The sequence below is a fragment of the Apium graveolens genome, chromosome 4 (assembly GCF_009905375.1).
Source record: "Apium graveolens cultivar Ventura chromosome 4, ASM990537v1, whole genome shotgun sequence".
In the NCBI taxonomy this organism is placed as follows: Eukaryota; Viridiplantae; Streptophyta; class Magnoliopsida; order Apiales; family Apiaceae; genus Apium; species Apium graveolens.
Genome location: NC_133650.1, coordinates 60575878 through 60596210, shown reverse-complemented (window position 1 = coordinate 60596210; position 20333 = coordinate 60575878). Strand labels below are relative to the sequence as shown.

The window sequence follows — 20333 nt, the reverse complement described above, 5'->3', positions numbered from 1 at the left end:
CAAGGCAATGATGGAAGGAGCAATGGATGATTATTTGCACTAACGTATTTATTGTAGGTACTCTTTGAATAATTCCATCCTTGAGTCAGTCAAGGAGTGGGATGTTCGCCGAATGTTTGAAGGCCTCCAGGGGTATTCCTGATAATTGAAGGCCTCCTCATGTATTTAACAGGTGTCCTCGTTGGGGATGTCGGGTTAACTTTGGTGTGTGCTTTGGGAACTTTGTTCTTGTATTCAACGGGTGTCCTCGTTGGAGAACTTTGGAGTCATCCTGCATTTTGCACCCAAGAGTTTGGGATCACCTGTCTTGCTATCTGGTGGGTTATCCTCATTCGGGGGTTAGGGACGCATCTGGCATTTGGGGTGAATCATGGCTATACCTGCGTTCGTAACTCAAGGGAGATAGCTATAGCAGAATGTTATCCTTGCGCAGGGAGATGCATTATCCGTGAAGTCCTGCGATTACAAACGAGCCATGGTCCTTCTTGATTGGGCCTCATAGTTGGACATTCCTAAAGCTAGCGGAAGATGGATTCTGGACCGGGCCTAGGAATAAGAAGTATAAGCCCATTAGATTTCTTGTTCCCCAAGAACTATGTGGGCTTGATTCCCTATAGATAGAGATACGTAGGAAAATTGTAAGGGGTCGGAAGCGAGAGCCTTAAGGAGCCACCACCAACCCTAAGTAATATCAGCCCCCAATTTATCACAACCACCATACTCCGGTGACTTTTTTAGCGAAGAACCACCATCATAGATCTTGATTTCGGCGACGAACCTCAAACTTTGTTAATACCAAATTCCTCCGTCAACAGAACAGAACAATTATTGATAAACAAAATCTTTAGACATAGGCATCAGGGTTTTGGAGAAGGTAGGCTTCAACAACTTTGTACATCAAAAATACCTTTTCTTTCCCAGCCTTGATATCCCCTTCCTTGAGCTTGAATTCCCCTTTAGTGTAATACTTGCTTGTCACCTTAGAGATGGTACCACCATTAGGAGAGGACTCAAACTTAACCTCAGAAGTTATTTTCTCAAGATTTTCCACTAAGGCGTCGCCTTCCAATAACGTATATTTATATATGTACTTATCTTCACTGAGCTCGTCAATGTGGTACTTCACACTATTAAAAATATGACCTACATGAGTTATATTGATGTTTTCGAATTAGTGTATAATCATTAGATATATTGTACTAGAATCAATATGTATGTTTATTAAACATGAGTATATACACGTATATATATGGCATTAATAAGCAATAGTATATGAGCTAACCATCAATGAAGTTAATCTGCTTGATGCTTCCGGATCCTCCGTCACCTTGAACAAGTTCAATGCTCTTGATACCTTGTGGCAAAAGTTTTGGAATCAAGTTGTGAGAGTCAAGGATGGAGGCCTTGAAGATCCTTCATGGAGAAATAGGGGAAGTGTACACATCAGTGAAGCTTTCCAAAACCCATGCTTGTTTATGAAAGGTAATATTGGTGAAAACTAAAAGATTATATTAGATCAGGGAAGAGCTTATTGAGTTGGTTTTAGTAATATGGTGCATGGATGGTATTTAAAGGATAAGCGGTGGTCAGTTGGGAAGTTTGTCTTGTGTAATGCAATGACAAGTTACCACGGCAAGTGGGAACATATATTCTAGTGTTTGTCCTTTTATATATCACTGTACTGATTATTTAAGTTAGGGTATTGTCCAATATATAGGATTTAAGCCACGGAGATGACAAGATGTAAAGGGGCCGCATAAAAGAGTAAGAAGGGGTATTAACACCCTTATGTTCCTGATGCATTTTTTTTTGTAGAGATAAATTTTTTATAGTATGCAAAAGACAAAATTTTGGATCTCAAGCTCTCAGCACAGTGAGAATTAGGGACATATTGTAAAACCTTGGCCTGGTTTCCATGGCTTTGTTGATGGCTATGCCATTCTTTAATTTAGTAATATTTCTGTTGTTAGTATTGATTCAGTATTGGGGAAGCTTAAGAAGAAAGGCCAGTTTAAGACTGAGAAAATTTTATCTGACATTAATTACATTGGACTCGGAGAATAAATTACTGTCAAACTTCCTAGTGAAGTTTTGCCGACCAGTTCAGTGGGAGCACAAGAGTTGTCTGTTAGAAAGAAATTCAGTGCTATGAGAGAAGTGCATTGTCTTCTTCTGAGTCATGTGAGTCACCGACTTGTGACATATTCACTTAAGTAGATAGTATTGTTAGATATATAGATGTAGAGGTGGCAAGTAAGGCCAATTCAGGAGAGTTCAGTCAAAGTACAGCTGGACAAAGTGAAACAGAAAAAAAGTGGGAAAAACAGTTAGTTAGTTAGTTAGTTAGAAGATATAAGATGTATAATAGAGCTCAGTAAGGAAGATTCAGATCATTATCTTTTTTTCTTCATCTTCATTTCAGCATTACTAATGTATATATAAAAACAATATTCTGTAACTTCATCTTCTTTGCAATATAGAACAATTATTAGAGAGAGTTTATACTTGTGACAGGGCATTGACTTTACGAGTATAAACTTGTTTCTTCTCTGAAGAAAAGCTTGAATCTGTGCATCAATGATGATCAATGCCTTCGGTGATGGTGTGCATATGAGTTTGTCTATATCTCTTTCTTTTGATCTCGTCATCGTCTGTTTCTGTGTTGTTCATCATTAGAGTTAGACATATCTGTTAATTGTGTCGCTAAAAACTGTGTTTGTTCTAGTACACATCAACTGTTTGATTCATTGCTTCAAAGAGTTTTGTATATATTTGTTCATATATATATTGGTGAGTCTATGGCCTCTACTGTATCTTCATATTCCGCTGCAACCATGGGATCGACATCTACATCCATATCATCCAGTCTTAATGTTAATCATCCTTACTATCTTCATCCTTCGGATAATCCAGGAATTATCTTAACTACTGTAATTCTTGATGAGCAAAATTATAATCAGTGGAAAAGGTCCATGGAAATAGCATTAGCTTCCAAGTTGAAAACATCAATTCTCATTTACTTACACACTGGCTTTGATGTAATAATATGGTCGCATCTTGGATACTCAACTCTGTCTCCATCAATATATGGAACAGTAAAGTCTACATGAGATCTGCAAGGGCAATTTGGGATGACTTACAAGTCAGGTATGCATAAACAAATGTGCCAAAACTCTTTAGTCACAGGAAAGAGATATCTCACCTTACACAAGGTACATTGTTTGTTGCTGCTTATTTCACAGAATTTAAGACAATTCATGATGAGTTAGATTGCTTGTCTGCTGGACCTATATGTACCTGTAATCATTGTACTTGTACCATCAATTCTAAACTTGAGGCTCATGATCAGTCCATTCAACTCACTCAATTTCTCATGGGGCTCAATGAGCAGTATACTAGTATCAGAGGTCAAATCTTATGCATCCTTTACGAAGCCTGAGTCAATGCTACGTTATGTTATTACTAGTTGAAAATAAATGAAAAGTCTCTAGTCAACAACATCTGAGCACTGATAATATGGCTATGGCTGTCAAGAATCAAGCAAATTTTTAGAAAGGCTTCAAGAAGACTATCACTGGTGCTCCTATCTACTGTGAGTATTGTCATATGACAGGACATCTCAAAGACAAATGTTATTTCCTTTATAAGTATCCTACATGGCATAAGATATATGGCAAACCAAAGCCAAAGATGAAATACTTGTCTGCTAGAAATGTCACTGGTCATGTCTCTTCTATAGAGCAAAATGATACTAAAGTGGTTGAATCCTTTTATTCTACACTCAATATGTCTAAGAATCAGTGCAAACAGATTATTAAAATGCTTCAACAAGCAATGAAGGTCTCTAATGCCCCTGATGCAAATCCCTATGCTTCTGTCAATAACATTCAGTTTGCAGGTACTCTACACTTTGTTATTCCTGTTAATTATTCTACTTTAAAATTGACTGAATGGATTATTGATACTAGAGCAACATACCATGTTACTCCATATCTTCATTTGTTATAGAATCCTATTAAATGTCAGTCACTTCTGAAGTTACCAAATGGTAATAATACTTTGGTTACTTGTATTGGTTCAGTGCATATCTCTCCACAGATAACTCTACATAATGTCTTAGAAGTTCCCAATTTTAAGTACAATTTGTTGTCCGTTTCAAAATTATTGGCCAACAATAATTATTCTGTGATTTTTAACAATCACAAGTGTTAACTTCAGGACCCTGCATTGATGAGGGACCTCGATATTGGTAAAGCACAAAATGGATTGTACATCCTCAACCCCAGTGCTAAGTCTTCTCCTTCTTCTCATGTTTTTATGATTTCTCCATCCTACAATACTAATCAGTGGCATGCCAGAACTCTACATGTGCCTATAGTTGTATTGAAGTTGTTTCATTTTCAATGTACATCTTCTCCGTCTCACTCTTGTGATAGTTGTCATTTGTCTAAACAAGTTAGAAGTTCTTTTCCATCCAGTATAAGTAGTACTTCTTATCCATGTCAACTGTTCTTACTTTCTTAATCTTGTGTTCATAAACTCTTATCTGATTTTATTACCTATGTTCAAAATCAATTTAATGTCACTATTAAGATGTTTCGTTCAGACAATGGTACTGAATTTGTGAATAAGAATGTATCTGATTTGTGTAAGTCTTTTGGTATTATCCATCAAACCACATGTCCTTATTCTCCTCAACAAAATGGATTAGTTGAGAGAAGACATAGGCACCTTCTCAATATTTCTAGGGAAATCATATTTCATGCCAAAATATCAGTGACTTTGTGGGGTGACTGTGTTTTAACTGCATGTTACCTTATCAACAGAACACCAACACCTCTGCTTAAGGGAAAGTCACCTTATTCAATAAAACTCCTGATTTCTCACTCCTAAAGGTGTTTGGGTTCTTATGTTATACAATTGTTCCTCAATCATTTGATAAATTTGCTCCTAGATGTATTAAGGGGTTTTCATAGGTTATCCATTTGCTAAAAAGGGGTACAAGGTTTTGAGTCTTGCTAATAGGAAAGTGTACATCTCAAGGGATGTTCAATTTGTTGAGGATTCATTTCCTTTTGATACAATTATTGCTGCTGATTATACCACATTACCAACCTTGTTCCCAGATACTAGTTCTTCTGTTTATGACACTGATCCCATTACTATTCCACCTACTATTTTCCCTATTGTGCATGATAATTCAGGTTTCTCTTCCACTGTAGATGATACTACTGTTTCTGATTTCAGTGTACCTCCAGTAGTGTCTACTAGACCTCAACGATATAGACAAGTTCCTACTAAATTTCAGGATTTTACTGGTTTACCTCCATCTTTACACACACATTTAGCTTCAAGTGTCAAAATAGCATAACCTATAATATATAGACAAGCTGTGAAATCCAGTGACTGGTGTGCTGCTATGCACTGAATAAGCAGCTTTAGAGGCCAATAACACTTGGGAAATTGTTCCCTTACCCCTCATAAGAAGGTGGTTGGATGTAAATGGTTGTATAAAGTAAAATACTTACCTAATGGTCAAATAGACATATACAAAGCTCGTTTAGTAGCCAAAGGCTTCACTCAAACTGAAGGCTTAGATTTTTTTGACACTTTTGCTCTGGTCACAAAATGACCACATTCAGGGTTATCCTTGCTATAGCTGCTATGCAGAACTGGACCATCACCCAATTGGATGTTACAAATGCTTTTCTTCATGGTATTTTACATGAAGAGATGTTCATGGAGTTACCATAGGGCTATAAGGTACCTGACCATATCCGGACTAAATACCTTGGTATTCTCTTGGTCTGTAAATTGATAAAATCCATTTATGGTCTTAGGCAAGCCCCCAGGGAATGGTTTACTACCTTGTCTGAAGTATTACTGTAGTTTGGTTTTACACAAACCTTTAGTGACTCCAGCTTGTTTGTATTTAGAACTGGGGGTAAGATTGTTGTACTCCTCGTTTATGTGGATGATATGATCCTCACAGGGAATGATTCTACTCTTATGGCTGAAGTAACTGCTTTTCTAGCTAGCAAGTTCAAAATCAAGGACCTTGGTCCTCTCAAATATTTTTTAGGAATTGAAATTTCACGGACCTCAGCTGGTATTTACTTGCATCAGAGCAATTATTCTATAGACATTATCAAGGATGTTGGTTATATGGATGCCCATCGAGTTCTTGTTCCTTTAGATCAAAATCACAACCTTACTGCAGACTCTGGTTCTCCTTTTCTTCACAAAATTTCAGCTTACAGATGCCTCATAGGCAGGCTTATCTATCTGACAATAACTAGGCCAGACTTGTCCTATGCAGTTCATATTCTGGCCCAGTTTATGCATAAACCACAGGAAGTTCACAAGCTAGTTGCCCTCAAGCTGGTTAAATATCTGAAACACACATATGGCCAGGATATCCTACTATCTAGCTTGTCTACATTTAATCTCAAAGTTTTTACTAATGCCGACTGGGGGGTTGTAAACAAACAAAACAATCTCTGACAAGTTTTTGTGTAACTCTTGGTCAGTCTTTGATTTCCTAGAAATGCCAACGGCAAGCTACTGTTTCCCGTTCTACTGCTGAGGCCGAATACAGGGCCTTAGCTGATGCTTGTTATGAGTTCTCTTGGTTAGTTTCCCTGTTCCAAGAATTGTCTACACCATCCATTACTCTTGTTTCTGTTTACTGTGATAACAAGTCTCCGCTTTATATTGCTTCGAATGATGTGTTTCATGAATGCACAAAGAACATTGAAATTGATTGTCATCTTGTGGGTCAAAAACTTTAGTAAGGAGTTATTGTTACTCATCATTTGCCTTCGACTGAGCAACCTGCTAATTTGTTCACTAAATCTCTTCGTTCAGCTCAGTTAGCCTATCCGTTGTCCAAGTTAGGAGTGTGCAATTCGGTTCACACTCCTCACTTGAGGGGGAATGTTAGATATATAGATGTAGAGGTGGAAAGTAAGGCCAATTCAGGAAAGCTCGCAAGGGAGATTCAGATCATTATCTTGTTTTCTTCATCTTCATTTCAACATCACTAATGTAGATATAAAAACACTATTATGTAACTTCATCTTCTTTGCAATATAGAACAATTATTAGAGAGAGTTTATACTTGTGACAAGTATCCCCAGAAAAGCAATGCTCTAGATCCTCCCCTGCTTGTGATTGTAATTGAGCATAATAACCTATTTTTAAGTATTTTCACATGTATGATAATGTATCTACAACTTAGAGCTCATAATACTAAATAATATACAAAGCCACGAAGAAAACAAAATTAAGAATATAAATAATAAGGATAGGAATTTGTTCAGTTGATCACAAATAAAAAGCATATGTATTTACAACGCTGATAATGTATTTGCAACGCTAGAACAAAAAGCACAATCATACAAGAAAAAGAAAAATTCATCCAAATGACATTATTGTTTGCCGACCATTAAAGAAACCACACAAATCTAAGATCAACCTCTCTTGGAGTTGTACTAAAGGCGTGACGTACAATTCATTTTTCATTGGAAAACATGACAATTAATAGAGTAAAGTTAAGGATTTAATGTACGAATTAATAAGTACTATATCTATTCTGGTAAGAACTACACATTGGTTTTAATGTGATGTTGAAGAACATGCACATAGGAGATGAACAGGGTTAAATATCAATGTGTTCACTTAACTCAAGGCCACATATCGAAAACAAACTCTAGTTATAGGGACCTCATTTGCATCACTTTAGTTGATGATAATGAAAGTCCCGTTAGCCAGAGCCGTTGTCTTGACCTGACGGGAAAAGTTTAATTATAAACGGAAGTTACAGGTATTCACACGTGGAATCATTTGGCATATTACGTGGCGTACAACTCATCAGGACTAAATTATAACACGGTTATAACATAAAAAAACGTTTCATATGCTCACAAGATTGGATATTGGGGCATTTGGAGCAAATTAGGGTTGGAGAGGCGAATTGGGAAAAAAATCCTAACTAACAAAATCGTTCAATTTATTGGGAGATTCTGCATAAATTGTGAAGAGTGCTTTCGTTCATCTTCAGTTAGAGGTATACTCGGAAAAATCCTACTATTATTGAGAAGTAAAAGTGTCAATTTTGTGTGTATGTATGTTGATATGTTTAGAGTAATATATTTTTATGTTTTTTGTGTGTATTTACAACATGCGCAATACTGTCTACCTTCACCATCGCAATGATTTTACACCGCCTCCTAATATTAACTATATTGGGAGAAGAATAGAGGTTACAAAAGATTTTGATTGTGATATTATGTCATTTCGTGATCTTAAAGAGTTTGCTGAAAAATATTTATATGATGTTAATGCTTTGATTTATTTCAAGTGTGATGGTCATACTTTCAAGAATGGTACTAGTTTGGTTTATGATGATAAATTTGTTCTTGATTTGATAGAAATACATAAGCCTTATGGTAGGATAGACTTGTATGTAGATCATTTTGAGCTTGATGAACTAATTGAAGTACCAAACACTCCAAAACAAAACCCAAGTAAGACTGCCCCCTGTAGATACAATGGTGAAAATTGAAACAGTTCGGGAAAATAATCAGAGTGAGCCAGATAATGAGAGTGATGGTGTTTACTTCAGTGATTATTCAGAGGACCATGATGATCCAGACTTTAAAAATATGAGTGAAAGTGAAGAGTCTGAAGAGGAGAGTGTAGTTCCTGATGACTATGTGAGCGACGAGGAAGAACAAATTATAAGACAAAATGCTAAGAAATTCTAGGATAGTATGTATAATGCTACGAACATACCCAACAAGTCCCCTGGTGAGGAGTCTGAGTTTGATTCTCAAATTATGAGGTCACTCTCTTCTTCAAGTGAGGATGAGAATGCTAAGATTGGTTATGTAGGTCCACCTAATCCAAAAAGAAGAAAAAAGTTGAAAAGTAAGAAAAGTACTAGTGGTGTTCCAAGATGGGAGGTTGGTAAAAAAGTTGTTAACATGCAGAGTTTGAGGACCAAGAGAGAGCATATGGAGTTAGTGAAAGAAAAGTTATGCAGTTTATAACTAGTGATGCACGAAGGTAAGTGCCCCTTCTACATATGGTATAGTAGGGACAAGGATGGTGAGGCTTGCACAATTAAAATACTGGTGGACACACACTTGTACACTAAGCCATGCGCTGATAAAATGGAAAGTGTTCAGTACTTAGTGGAGGTTTTTTAGGACATAATTAGGAAGAATCCACAATGGAGCAATAAGGAGATGGCAGAAACTATCAATCATGAATTGGAGATTGAGGACCCTAGAATTAAGATTCTCAAATTTAGGAAAGCTGCACTTGAAGGAGTAGGGACTTTGGCCATGAGGTTTTGCTAAGTAACCCCAAAAAATACTATGAAGATTTCAACTACAAGGCTGAATACAGATGACCTTGTCAAATTTAAGAGAATATGTGTGTGTTATTTTGTATTGAAGGCTAGATGGAAGGACGGGTGTAGACCAGTTACTGGTTTAGATGGTTGTTTCCTCAAAACAGTCACTGGTGGGCAGTTACTAGCAGTTGTAGGGTGAGATGAGAACAATCAAATGTTCCCTTGTTATGCTGTTGTGGAATCAGAAAATACAGATTCTTGGAGATAGTTCATTGATTTGATGAGTGATGACATAGATTTGAATGATGGGAGAGGCTTGACTATTATTAGTGAGCAAGAAAAAGGACTTGAAAATATTGTGAAGGAGCTTATACCTAGGGTAGAACATAGATTTTGCATAAGACATCTATGTTCCAATTTCACAAAAAGGTATAACTGTCAATTTTGTGAATTTTTATGTTTCAATTTTGTGAATTTTTGTAATTCCTTGTGTATAATATCTAAATGCTTGTGCAGGTTCCCTGACTCTTTGTTGTAGAGGATTTTTTGGAATATTGCTTGAGCTACACGCAAGGTGGCATATACCAGATCAATGAAAGAATTGGAGCACTCAAAGGCTGCTTATGCACATTTGTCTAAATTGAATCCCAAACAGTGGTGTAAGCCATTCTTTTCCACATACTCCTTGGTTAATAACACAGACAATAACATGTCAGAGATTTTCAACTCATGGATAATTAATGAAAGGTGTGACGGCCTCAACCCCGGGGTCAAGAGTTGACGTCACCAACAACAATAATAACCACATAAAAAAATCCAAGTCATTAATAATACATAACTACGACCCCTTTACCAAGACCTTTTCCAAGTTTAAGTATGACTTAGGTTATATCTGCTACAAAGCCAACCTACTGCAAACAATATGAACCATGCTATCTTAATACAGCAACTCAACAGACCATCTTGGGTTTAACACAACTACCTCAGAGGAGCCTGACACAGAAGAAACTGGAACTCTACCCCGACTACAGCTGAAGAATCTTCTAGGCATTTGTAATACATATATAAAACATTCTGCAAGGGTGAGCAATCAATTGCTCAGTGGTACCACTATATGAATAACAAGTAAAACAGTTTATGATAAAATAATGACAGGAATAGAGGTTATAGCTCATTTTCAAAACATGATAAACATTCATAAACTGCATATTTAAAACTAGCATGCTTTCAATAAAACAAACGTAGTAGTGTGCTATGTACAAATACCAGAGTTTAATGCTAGCATGCCATTTTTATTTCCAAATCCACTATTTAACCACTTGTTCCGTTACGGGAACCACAAATCCAAATCAGATATGTACGGATATGTGAAGATAGCTGATCAGGCTATCAACACCAGACTGCTCTAATTGCCATCCCATTTACCCGTTCCAGAACTCAGAGACTAGCTAGGTCTATGACCTGTTGAACTAATCGGTTATAATTTGCGCGCAACCGAATTAGCCTCTTACGCCACCTCAATAGGCCCACTATGGCCCCTATGTATCTCATATCTGATCGTTTTATCTAGTTTTCAAAACACTTGTACCTATCTCATTTCAAAATCATTCATTTTAACAGCACACATAGAAAATCTCGTTCGCAAATCATTTCATTCGAGATAGGTACCTTTCGAAGTTACTTTTCCCCCAAACAGATTTAAAATGGTGATTTATAAATACAGGGGATACATAACTTAAAACATTTCTGTTCCATTACGAGATTAAAATATTAGCTATTCATACATACTGAACCATAACATAATGGTCAGGGTACTTGCCTTGCAGAGCTTTACAACTATCACTGATTGACCTTGGACGCTCGGCTTTATCGCCTTACTAGATCACCTTGGATTCGACTTCAACACTCAGGTTCTTTGATTGAAACCCTACTGAGCTCGTCGACTGTCTACTAGGTTATCTTTAGTCCAACGTCAATTCTCGAGTCGTTCGACTAGCACCTACAGGGTCGAACTATTTTATGTTAGTTGTCTAGGTACGCTTGACATATCCTCTCTAGCAACCTACTCATATGATAAAATATCCCGACTCATAATTATTCATATTATAATAACACACACAAAAATTAGGGTTCACGTTCTCGGAAATCGGTTCAGTGTTCATTTTCAAAAAATACGTACACTCATTATTTTATGAAATTAGGGTTATTGGTTTTAGAAAAACATTTCACCACAACATAAAATTAGGTTTCGTATATAACCATATGTATGTACTTATACATACTTACTCGATGTCTTGATAATTACTGGATACGCTTCCGTGTTTCCGTAGTTTGATTTCCCGGAAATCGGGCAGCCTCTCCTTTGTTTATCGGACTACCCGTCGAAACATCAATCGACGTCACACCACAAAGTTCACAACAATAACAACTACAATAAATCACCAATCCATTCCAAAATTCCCAATCACCGATACAATTCAATAATCACAACCAATTCAATCATCCCGATACAATACTTACTAATTAACTAATTCGATCCAGAATAAAAACACAACACTACTTTTATTTATTATAAATAATTAGGACTCAGATACATCATCATCGTTCACCGTCCGCTCGTCGAAATTCATCGCGAACGGCGGCAAAATTTTTCGGGTGCCCGATAAATTCCCGGGTTTCCAACGCGAAACTTCGTGGATTATTAAAAATCATTTTCCCCCACAAATAATTTATTTCACGAAATCAGTCAATAAAATTCTTGCAAGAAATATAATAATAATATAATGATTTCCAAAATTGCAATCGGCAAAAACAACAGGAACAAGGGAGTAAAAAACCCAGGCGGCACACACGCGCAATGCGCCACTGCGCACAACACCAACAACCTCAACACACAGACAAAAAAAATGCACACACACCACATATTATATATGTAATATCCGGGATATATCGTGTAATTATTTTTGCTAATAAATAATTATTATATGTGTTCAGTATCTATTCTGTGAATTATTTGTTAAGTGTTAAATGTGTTTGGATGTTTAAAAATAATGCTAATTGAGTATTTTAATTTTTATATGTCCAAAATAAAATATAGATAATTGTCATATCTTCCTAATTATTTTTGTGATGATTTATGATTTTATAGGAATTATATGGATTTTATAAAATCTTTTTCCGCGTATTTAAAAGACTATTTTATACAAACGGGAACCAACCGACGTCATCCGTTGTTACGTTTTTATAACCCGAAACTCTTCCGAGAACTCCTTCCTAACTTAATTGCAATATTCTGAGCATTTTCCATGTTTTGACTTTTTAGATCCGGCGTACGGTTTGTCCTGCGCGGGTCCCGACGCAACATTTTCGATACATTATTCGTTTCTGTAAATCAATAAAACTCGTATTTTTGATAAACGGGATCTTTTATTAAACTATCACAATTATCACCTCGTAATACGTGTAACCAGGCACTGAGACCAAGACCGCAATACAAATTGTACTGATTTGGATAATTATCCCGAAAACCGGTACCGTTTGGATCAGTTTTTATAAATAAACGTACCATTTTATATCCGGAATGATCCAACGGGTACTAATTTTCTGTAATTATAAATAGCCTTTACCGTATATTATTCCGTATCAAAAATCATTTGCAGTCAGTAATTATATACATTTCCAGAGAAAATTCATATATTCATAAACCATTCTGAAAATCAAACCAACAATCGGAGGTCTTACCGGAGTCCATTTGGAAAGCTCGAGTACTCAAAACGAAGGTCTTGAGGTGTACTATCAGATTCTGTGAACCATATACTTGCATAAGTCAAGGTTTATTTTCTGGAAATTTGTTTATTTTCGAATTATTTTTTATTAAAAATATGAATTTTTGTACGGATGATTGTTTGAATGATTTGATGATTGCATGTTGTAGAGCTTGTTTTCCTGATGATTTTCATATGTCATTTGTCTGATTTGGAGTTCAATAACATGTTCAAAATTGAGTTTAATCTTCGAATTTTAAAATTAGGGTTTATAACCCGTATGAATATTTACAATTGAAATTTGGGGCTTTTTGATTTAGGGTTTATTAGCTGTTGATTTATAGTGGGTTGTGTTCCTTATGAAATTTGCAATCGATTGGTATATAGCTCGTTAACAGAGGATGTCTGAATCGAAGGGAGTTGTATTTTGAAGTTTTTGATGTTTCGCCGGAAACCGGCGATGTTCTTGGCCATTTTCCGGCCAGAACAGGGATGATTGATGTGTTTTGATTGCATGAATAGGTTCCTGGTGTTGTGTAGAGTATATATGGAGCAAATGGTAAGGTGAGGGTGCCAGAATCGTGTTCTCCGGCCACCCTTGTGTTTTCCGGCAACTGGAACTATAAAATTACAGTTTAGTACCTAAATTATTGGGGACGATGAAGTTAAGTTCCTGAATTTTTCAGAGTTTGCAAATTTAGGATTCCTGTTTTAAAAATATTCAAAAATCATAATTTCTATTTATTTTAATTATGAAAATTCGTTTTTAATTTCTGAAATTTCTAAAAATTATTATTTTAATTCTAAAAATTATTTTTAAATCAAAAAAAATCTGAATTAATTAGTTAATCAATTTCAGTTAATATTTAATTGATTAATTGGTCAATTAATTCAAAAATTAATTGATTACTTGATTTAATTAATTATTAATTGATTTTAATTAATTATTTAATTAGATTTAGTTATTTAAAAATGATTTAAAAATTCCGAAAATAGTTTCGAACTTTAAAATATTATTTAAATTGTTTTCAAAGCTCGATAATTATTATAAAATTGTTTTAAAGCCAGAATTGGCCAACCAAACCCTGTTTATTACTCCAAAATTGATCCAACGACCCGTTTTAATTCCGAAAAATATTTTAAAAATCATTTTAAATACCCGAAAGCCTGTTTATCACCCGAGACTTCTTTATAAATGATATATCATTGATTATTTGACGTGTTATGTGCTATATGTGACTTGTTGGTTAACTGTCAGTCTATATATTCGATGTTTACTTATTTATAGTATAATTTTCAATCCATTAATCGGATTTGGGTGAAACGAAGGGTAGATAGAAGTATATGTCGAATAGAATCGTATGAGTTGAATATTGATAGATGCTTATGATATGTGAGAGGAAGAGGCAAGGTGTAGGAAAGGAAAACAGATAGTCGAGGAGTAGACGGTTGTGACTGAAAGTTAGAGAAGTATAGCAAGCTAATACCAGGCAAGTGTTCTGAACTTTCTCAAGATATATTGTAGTAGATTGATAGTCATATTCTATATTGTAAGTGCTTTGAAACACTGAACCCAAAACCCTGATTCCAGTTATTGATCTTGAGCCGTAAACTTTATTCGTTCTAAACCATTGATTGTTGTATACCCAAATACGAACCACAGATATACGATACTACTCCACAAATACATACAAAGTAAATACCAAATACTGAACCGAATTACTTATATACTCAAACCATTGTACCTTATGATTTGAAAGACCAATTCCTGGTAACCCTGAAACATTGATTCCCTTATTATCCAATTCTTTCATTACCTAACATCCAAGCTTTGAAAATGCCATATTGATCCTTATGCAGATTGAAACCATTTCATTATTGAACGTCCAATATTGTTAATGATTCGGTTTATTTCTTATTATTGTTTAATTTGTTATTATGTTAGAATTGGATTATTTTTATAAAATTGTGGACCAGATTCGTGGTCAGACCATATAATGGTCAAGTTAGGCCAATATGTACCTTGGATCCAGTAGTTAGAGCAGTGCTGCGTGCTTTGCTCGGGGTTAGTGCGTGACTGATCAGCAGCCTAACCTTGGTTTTTAAAATGAAAATATAATATCCAATTCTAAATCATAATTCATTGTGCACTCGACAGCATAACCCTTTTTATTTAATGATCATTATTCTCAGTTTTATCATTGTGATTTGCTGAGCTAGTTAGCTCATTTATGCGATGTTGTTTATGTTCTTTTCCAGTTAAGAAGGAACCAGTTGGTAACGAAGATCCCCAGTCCAGTACGAGAGCTAGGGGTTCAGGTTGATTGAGTTAAGCTAGTAAGCTTCTTTTGGGATAATTTAAGTTGTAAAAGTTTGTAATAATGTTTAATACTCAGTTCTGAGTTTGAATAGTTGGGATTTGAATGTTTGTAATATAAGTAGGTGTGTTTGGCTTGTGTGCTTACTTTAACCTGTTGCGGTCCGTGATATTTGGTAAGTAGGGTCACTGTATATTATTATTATCTTTATTATTGTTATAAGCAGGTTATAAATAAGGTGTGTATGTGTGGACCCCAAACTTCTGACCCGGGTTTGGAGGGCACCACAGGTTTGTTATCAGAGCTACAGGTTATAAGTCACTGACACAAGCCTAGATTGACGGGAATGGGTAGAGGGCTAGGATTAGAAGTAAGGAATAGAAAGATAGAACATTGAGAGGTTGAGTGCTACGATATAATAGGTATTAGTATGATTCGCGTCGTGGCTCGAGATTCTTATATTGCGATATGATTTCAGATAGCAGCGATGGCCGACTCTTTCATCCCGTATCAGCTGATCACTTAGAGCCTTCAGTTGGAGTACCATCTTCAGATCCACGTCCTGTTGTTCCACCAGTGTTGGCTATTCTACCTCCACCCGTGTTGCAGCCCATACCACTGCAGGCTATTCCACCTCCGGGTATGAGGCCACCTATCAGAGGACCCCCACCTGCTGATTCAGGCTTTACTGGTCATTCAGTGACATGAGTACCTTTCCAGTTCTCTTCCTATCCTGTCCCATATCATCAATTTGAGGCTTGCCTTATGGAGCAGCGATTCCTATAGGGTCAGATTCAGGAGTTACTACATATCATGCGTACCAAAGAGGTTGGGAGTGGTGAGAGGCGACTCAGAGAGAGGCTCCAAGTGTTTCGTAGAGCAGCTGCTGTGAGGATTGCTGAGGCTACACATGAGGACATCACCCCTGATTTCCTAGTAGAATGGGCTAAGTGGGTTCTAGAGGAGCTTGAGGAGATTAGAGGTCCAGACTTGCCATGAGTCAGATATTCAGAGATAGAGATGCTGATCAGTGTTGTTTTGGTTATGTAGTAGGTACAGTAGTGTGTAGTATGTATCAGTAGACTTTTGAGTTGTACTTATAGATTAGAGTTGCTGACTAGTGAGTAGGTTGTTGTACCCTTTTGCTTTTACTTCCGAAGCGTCTTTACGCTTGTACTACCTAAAACTTTTGATCTATATATATCAGTACCTTTTCCTTTTCAGCATTGTCATTTACTTTACTGCACCTGTTTTAATTTACCTTATTTATTGCACCAGTTATACCCCTGTGATACCATGTACCCTGTTCCCTTAACTGTTTATATTCTGTAAAGAAGCATGCAATTTACTTAGTTCAATTGTTACAACTGTTTTCAAAAAAGAGATATTTCTGTTTTGCAAAACTTTTTTTTATGCAAAGGATTTGATTTAAAAGCTAAATAAGTTGTTTGATTCTTTACAGAAAAATGCCTCCCAGAAGAAATACCTGCACCAACACCCAGAATGAAGAAACCAACAACAACAACAACAACAATAACAACCAAGAAGGTACAAACCAGAATGTAAAACCAGAACCCATAGACCCAGCAATAGCCCAGATCCTTCAAATCTTGGCCCAACAAACAGTTCACCTGGCACAACAACAACAAAGATAGACCAACCCTCAGGTAACTTTCAAAACTTTTCAGGCAGTAAACCCACCAGAATTCAAGGGTTCCTTAGAGCTGATTGAAGCAAATGTTTGGTTAAAGGAGATAGAGAAGGTATTTGCCTTAGTGAAAGTAAAGGAAGAACAAAAGGTTGTGTTTGTAAGCTACTATTTAAATAATGAGGCCACCTATTGGTGGGAAATGGTGAAGACATTGGAAGGTATGGATGTTATTACTTGGGAAAGGTTTAAGGAATTGTTTTTAGAAAAGTATTTTCCCCAGTTTGTCCAGGATCAGATGGAGTTGAAGTTTTTAGAGTTAAAGCAAGGAAATATGTCGGTGGCAAATTATGAAAGCAAGTTTGAAGAATTGTCAAGGTATGTGCCGTCATATGTGGATACTGACAGAAAGAAGGCTTAAAGATTCCAGCAAGGTCTAAAACCATGGATTAGAGGGAAGGTAGCCATTTTTAAGTTGGATACCTACGCAGGAGTTGTACAGAAGGCCATGATCGCAGAGACAGAGAGCGAGATGTCACAGAAGGAGAAAGAAAGCAAGAAAAGGAAATTTGAAGGAAATGAAGGTCAGTCACAACCAGGGAAGTTTCCAAATTTTAAGAAGGGCAAGTTTCAGCCAGGGAGAAATTCCAATTTCAGGAGACAAAATGCAGGCGACGGAGGTCTGGGCAACCGTCCAGTTAATGTGAATCAGCCGAATCAGTTGAGATTAACTTTTCCAGATTGTCAGGTATGTGGGAAGAAGCATGAAGGAGTTTGTAATAAGTTGAATGTAGTTTGTTTCAAGTGTAATCAGAAAGGGCACTATTCAAGGGAGTGCCGAAATCAGCCAGCAAGAGAGCCAGCAAATAAGGATCAGCCTATCCGGAATCCAGCAGTGAAGGTTCCAGCCATTGGATTTACGTGCTTTAAATGTAGGAAGCCATGACATATATCCAGGGATTGCAAGACACCAGCCCCAGTCAGTAATGCATTGAGGATTATGGGATCTACCCCAGCAGTGAATGAGACTCCAAGGGCTAAAATTTTTAACATGTCTGTGAAGGATGCTATCCAGGATGCAGATGTCGTGGCAGGTATGTTTAATGTGGATTTTTTATGTGCCAAAGTGTTAATAGATTCGGGAGCAACTCGATCGTTTGTTTCACAAGATTTTGTTAGTAAGCTAAATTGTCCAGTTGAGTATTTAAATGAAATAATGACTGTGGAATTAGCAAATCAAGAATGAGTATCTATTAATCAAGTTTGTGGGAATTGTGAGATTAAGATTTCTGGTAGTAAGTTTTATGTAGATTTAATACCATTTAAGCTAGGAGAATTTGACGTTATCTTAGGAATGGATTGTTTATCTAAGCACGATGCCCAGATAGATTGTCAAAATAAGAAGGTAATGGTGAAGACGCCAGACAAAAGGATAGTAACGTTCAAGGGCCAGAAGCAAGTAAAGAAGTTCTTAATGATGATTCAGTCCAAGAAGTTACTATGCCAAGGATGCGAGCATTTCGTGGCATATGTGAATGACAGAAGTCAGGAGCCAGCAAAACTTGAAGATATTCCAGTAGTTAATGAATTTCCAGACGTGTTTCCCGATGACTTACCAGGACTTCCTCCAGACAGAGAAATTGAGTTTGCAATCGACTTAGCACCTGAAACAGAATCAGTATCCAAGGCCCCATACAGAATGGCGCCCGTTGAGATGAAAGAGCTAGCGAAGCAATTGCAAGAGTTGTTAGAGAAAGGAGTAATTAGACCCAGTGTATCCCCGTGGGGTGCACCGGTACTATTTGTCAAAAAGAAGGATGGAAGTATGAGACTGTGTATCGACTATAGGGAGCTCAACAAGCTTACAATCAAGAACAAATATCTGTTACCCAGAATTGACGATCTGTTTGACCAATTGAAGGGAGCCAAGTATTTGTCCAAGATTCACTTAAGATTGGGATATCATCAACTAAAGATTAAGTCAGAGGATATACCGAAGACAGCTTTTAGAACAAGGTATGGACATTACGAATTTTTAGTGATGTCTTTTGGATTGACAAATGCCCCGACAGCGTTCATGGATCTGATGAACAGAAGTTTCAAGGAATATTTGGATAAGTTCGTTATTATGTTTATAGATGACATTTTGATTTATTCAAAGACGGAAGAGGATCATGCAGCACATTTGAGAACAGCTTTGAAGATTTTAAGGAAAAAGAAGTTATATGCTAAATTCTCGAAGTGTGAGTTTTCGCTACAGGAAGTTCAGTTCTTAGGACACATAGTCAGTAATGAAGGGATCAAAGTGGACCCAGCAAAGATTGAGGAAATTACAAATTGGGAAAGACCGAGAACACCCACCGAGGTAAGAAGTTTCTTGAGATTAGCGGGATATTATCATCGATTCGTTCAAAATTTCTCAAGGATTGCAACATCATTGACAAAGCTTACACGGAAGAATGAAAAGTTTATATGGAACGATAAATGCGAAGAAAGTTTTCAGGAATTGAAGCGAAGATTAATCACGACACATATTTTGTCACTTCCAGACGATCAAGGGAATTTTGTAATTTATAGCGATGCTTCTCATAAAGAACTAGGATGTGTTCTGATGCAGCACGATAAAGTGATTACATATGCGTCAAGGCAACTGAAGCCACACGAACAGAAATATCCTACTCATGATTTGGAGCTAGCAGCCATAGTTTTTGCTTTGAAAATTTGGAGACATTATCTATATGAAGAAAAATGCGAGATTTACACGGATCACAAAAGCTTGAAGTACATATTCACACAAAAGGAGCTTAATATGAGGCAAATGAGATGGTTAGAATTGATCAAGGATTACGACTGCACGATTAATTATCATCCCGGTAAAGCGAACGTTGTAGCAGATGCGTTGAGTCGGAAGGAAAAGTTAAATGTGTTATCAGTACCCGAAGAAATATATAAGGAATTCCAGAAATTGGAATTGGAGATTAGAGTTTGCAAGCCTGATGAAGCAAAAGTGTATGGTATGACTTTCCAGCCGGAGTTGTTAGAGAAGATAAAGAAATGTCAAGAAGAAGTAATGGATCAGGACAAATCGTTTGGTAGGTGAAGAATTGTGCACGCAAAAGGACGATCAAGGTATTCTTAGGTTTTCTTCTAGAATTTGGATTCCACCGGTGACGGAGCTGAAGAATGAAATTTTACAGGAAGCTCATAATTTGAGGTATTCAATCCAGCCAGGGAGTACTAAA

General features: G+C 36.6%; 1 pseudogene; it reads right to left on the bottom strand.

The window, feature by feature from the left end:
* Positions 1-844: 844 nt before the first annotated feature.
* On the bottom strand, positions 845-3307 carry LOC141718575 (major strawberry allergen Fra a 1.07-like; annotated as a pseudogene).
* Positions 3308-20333: the final 17026 nt, after the last annotated feature.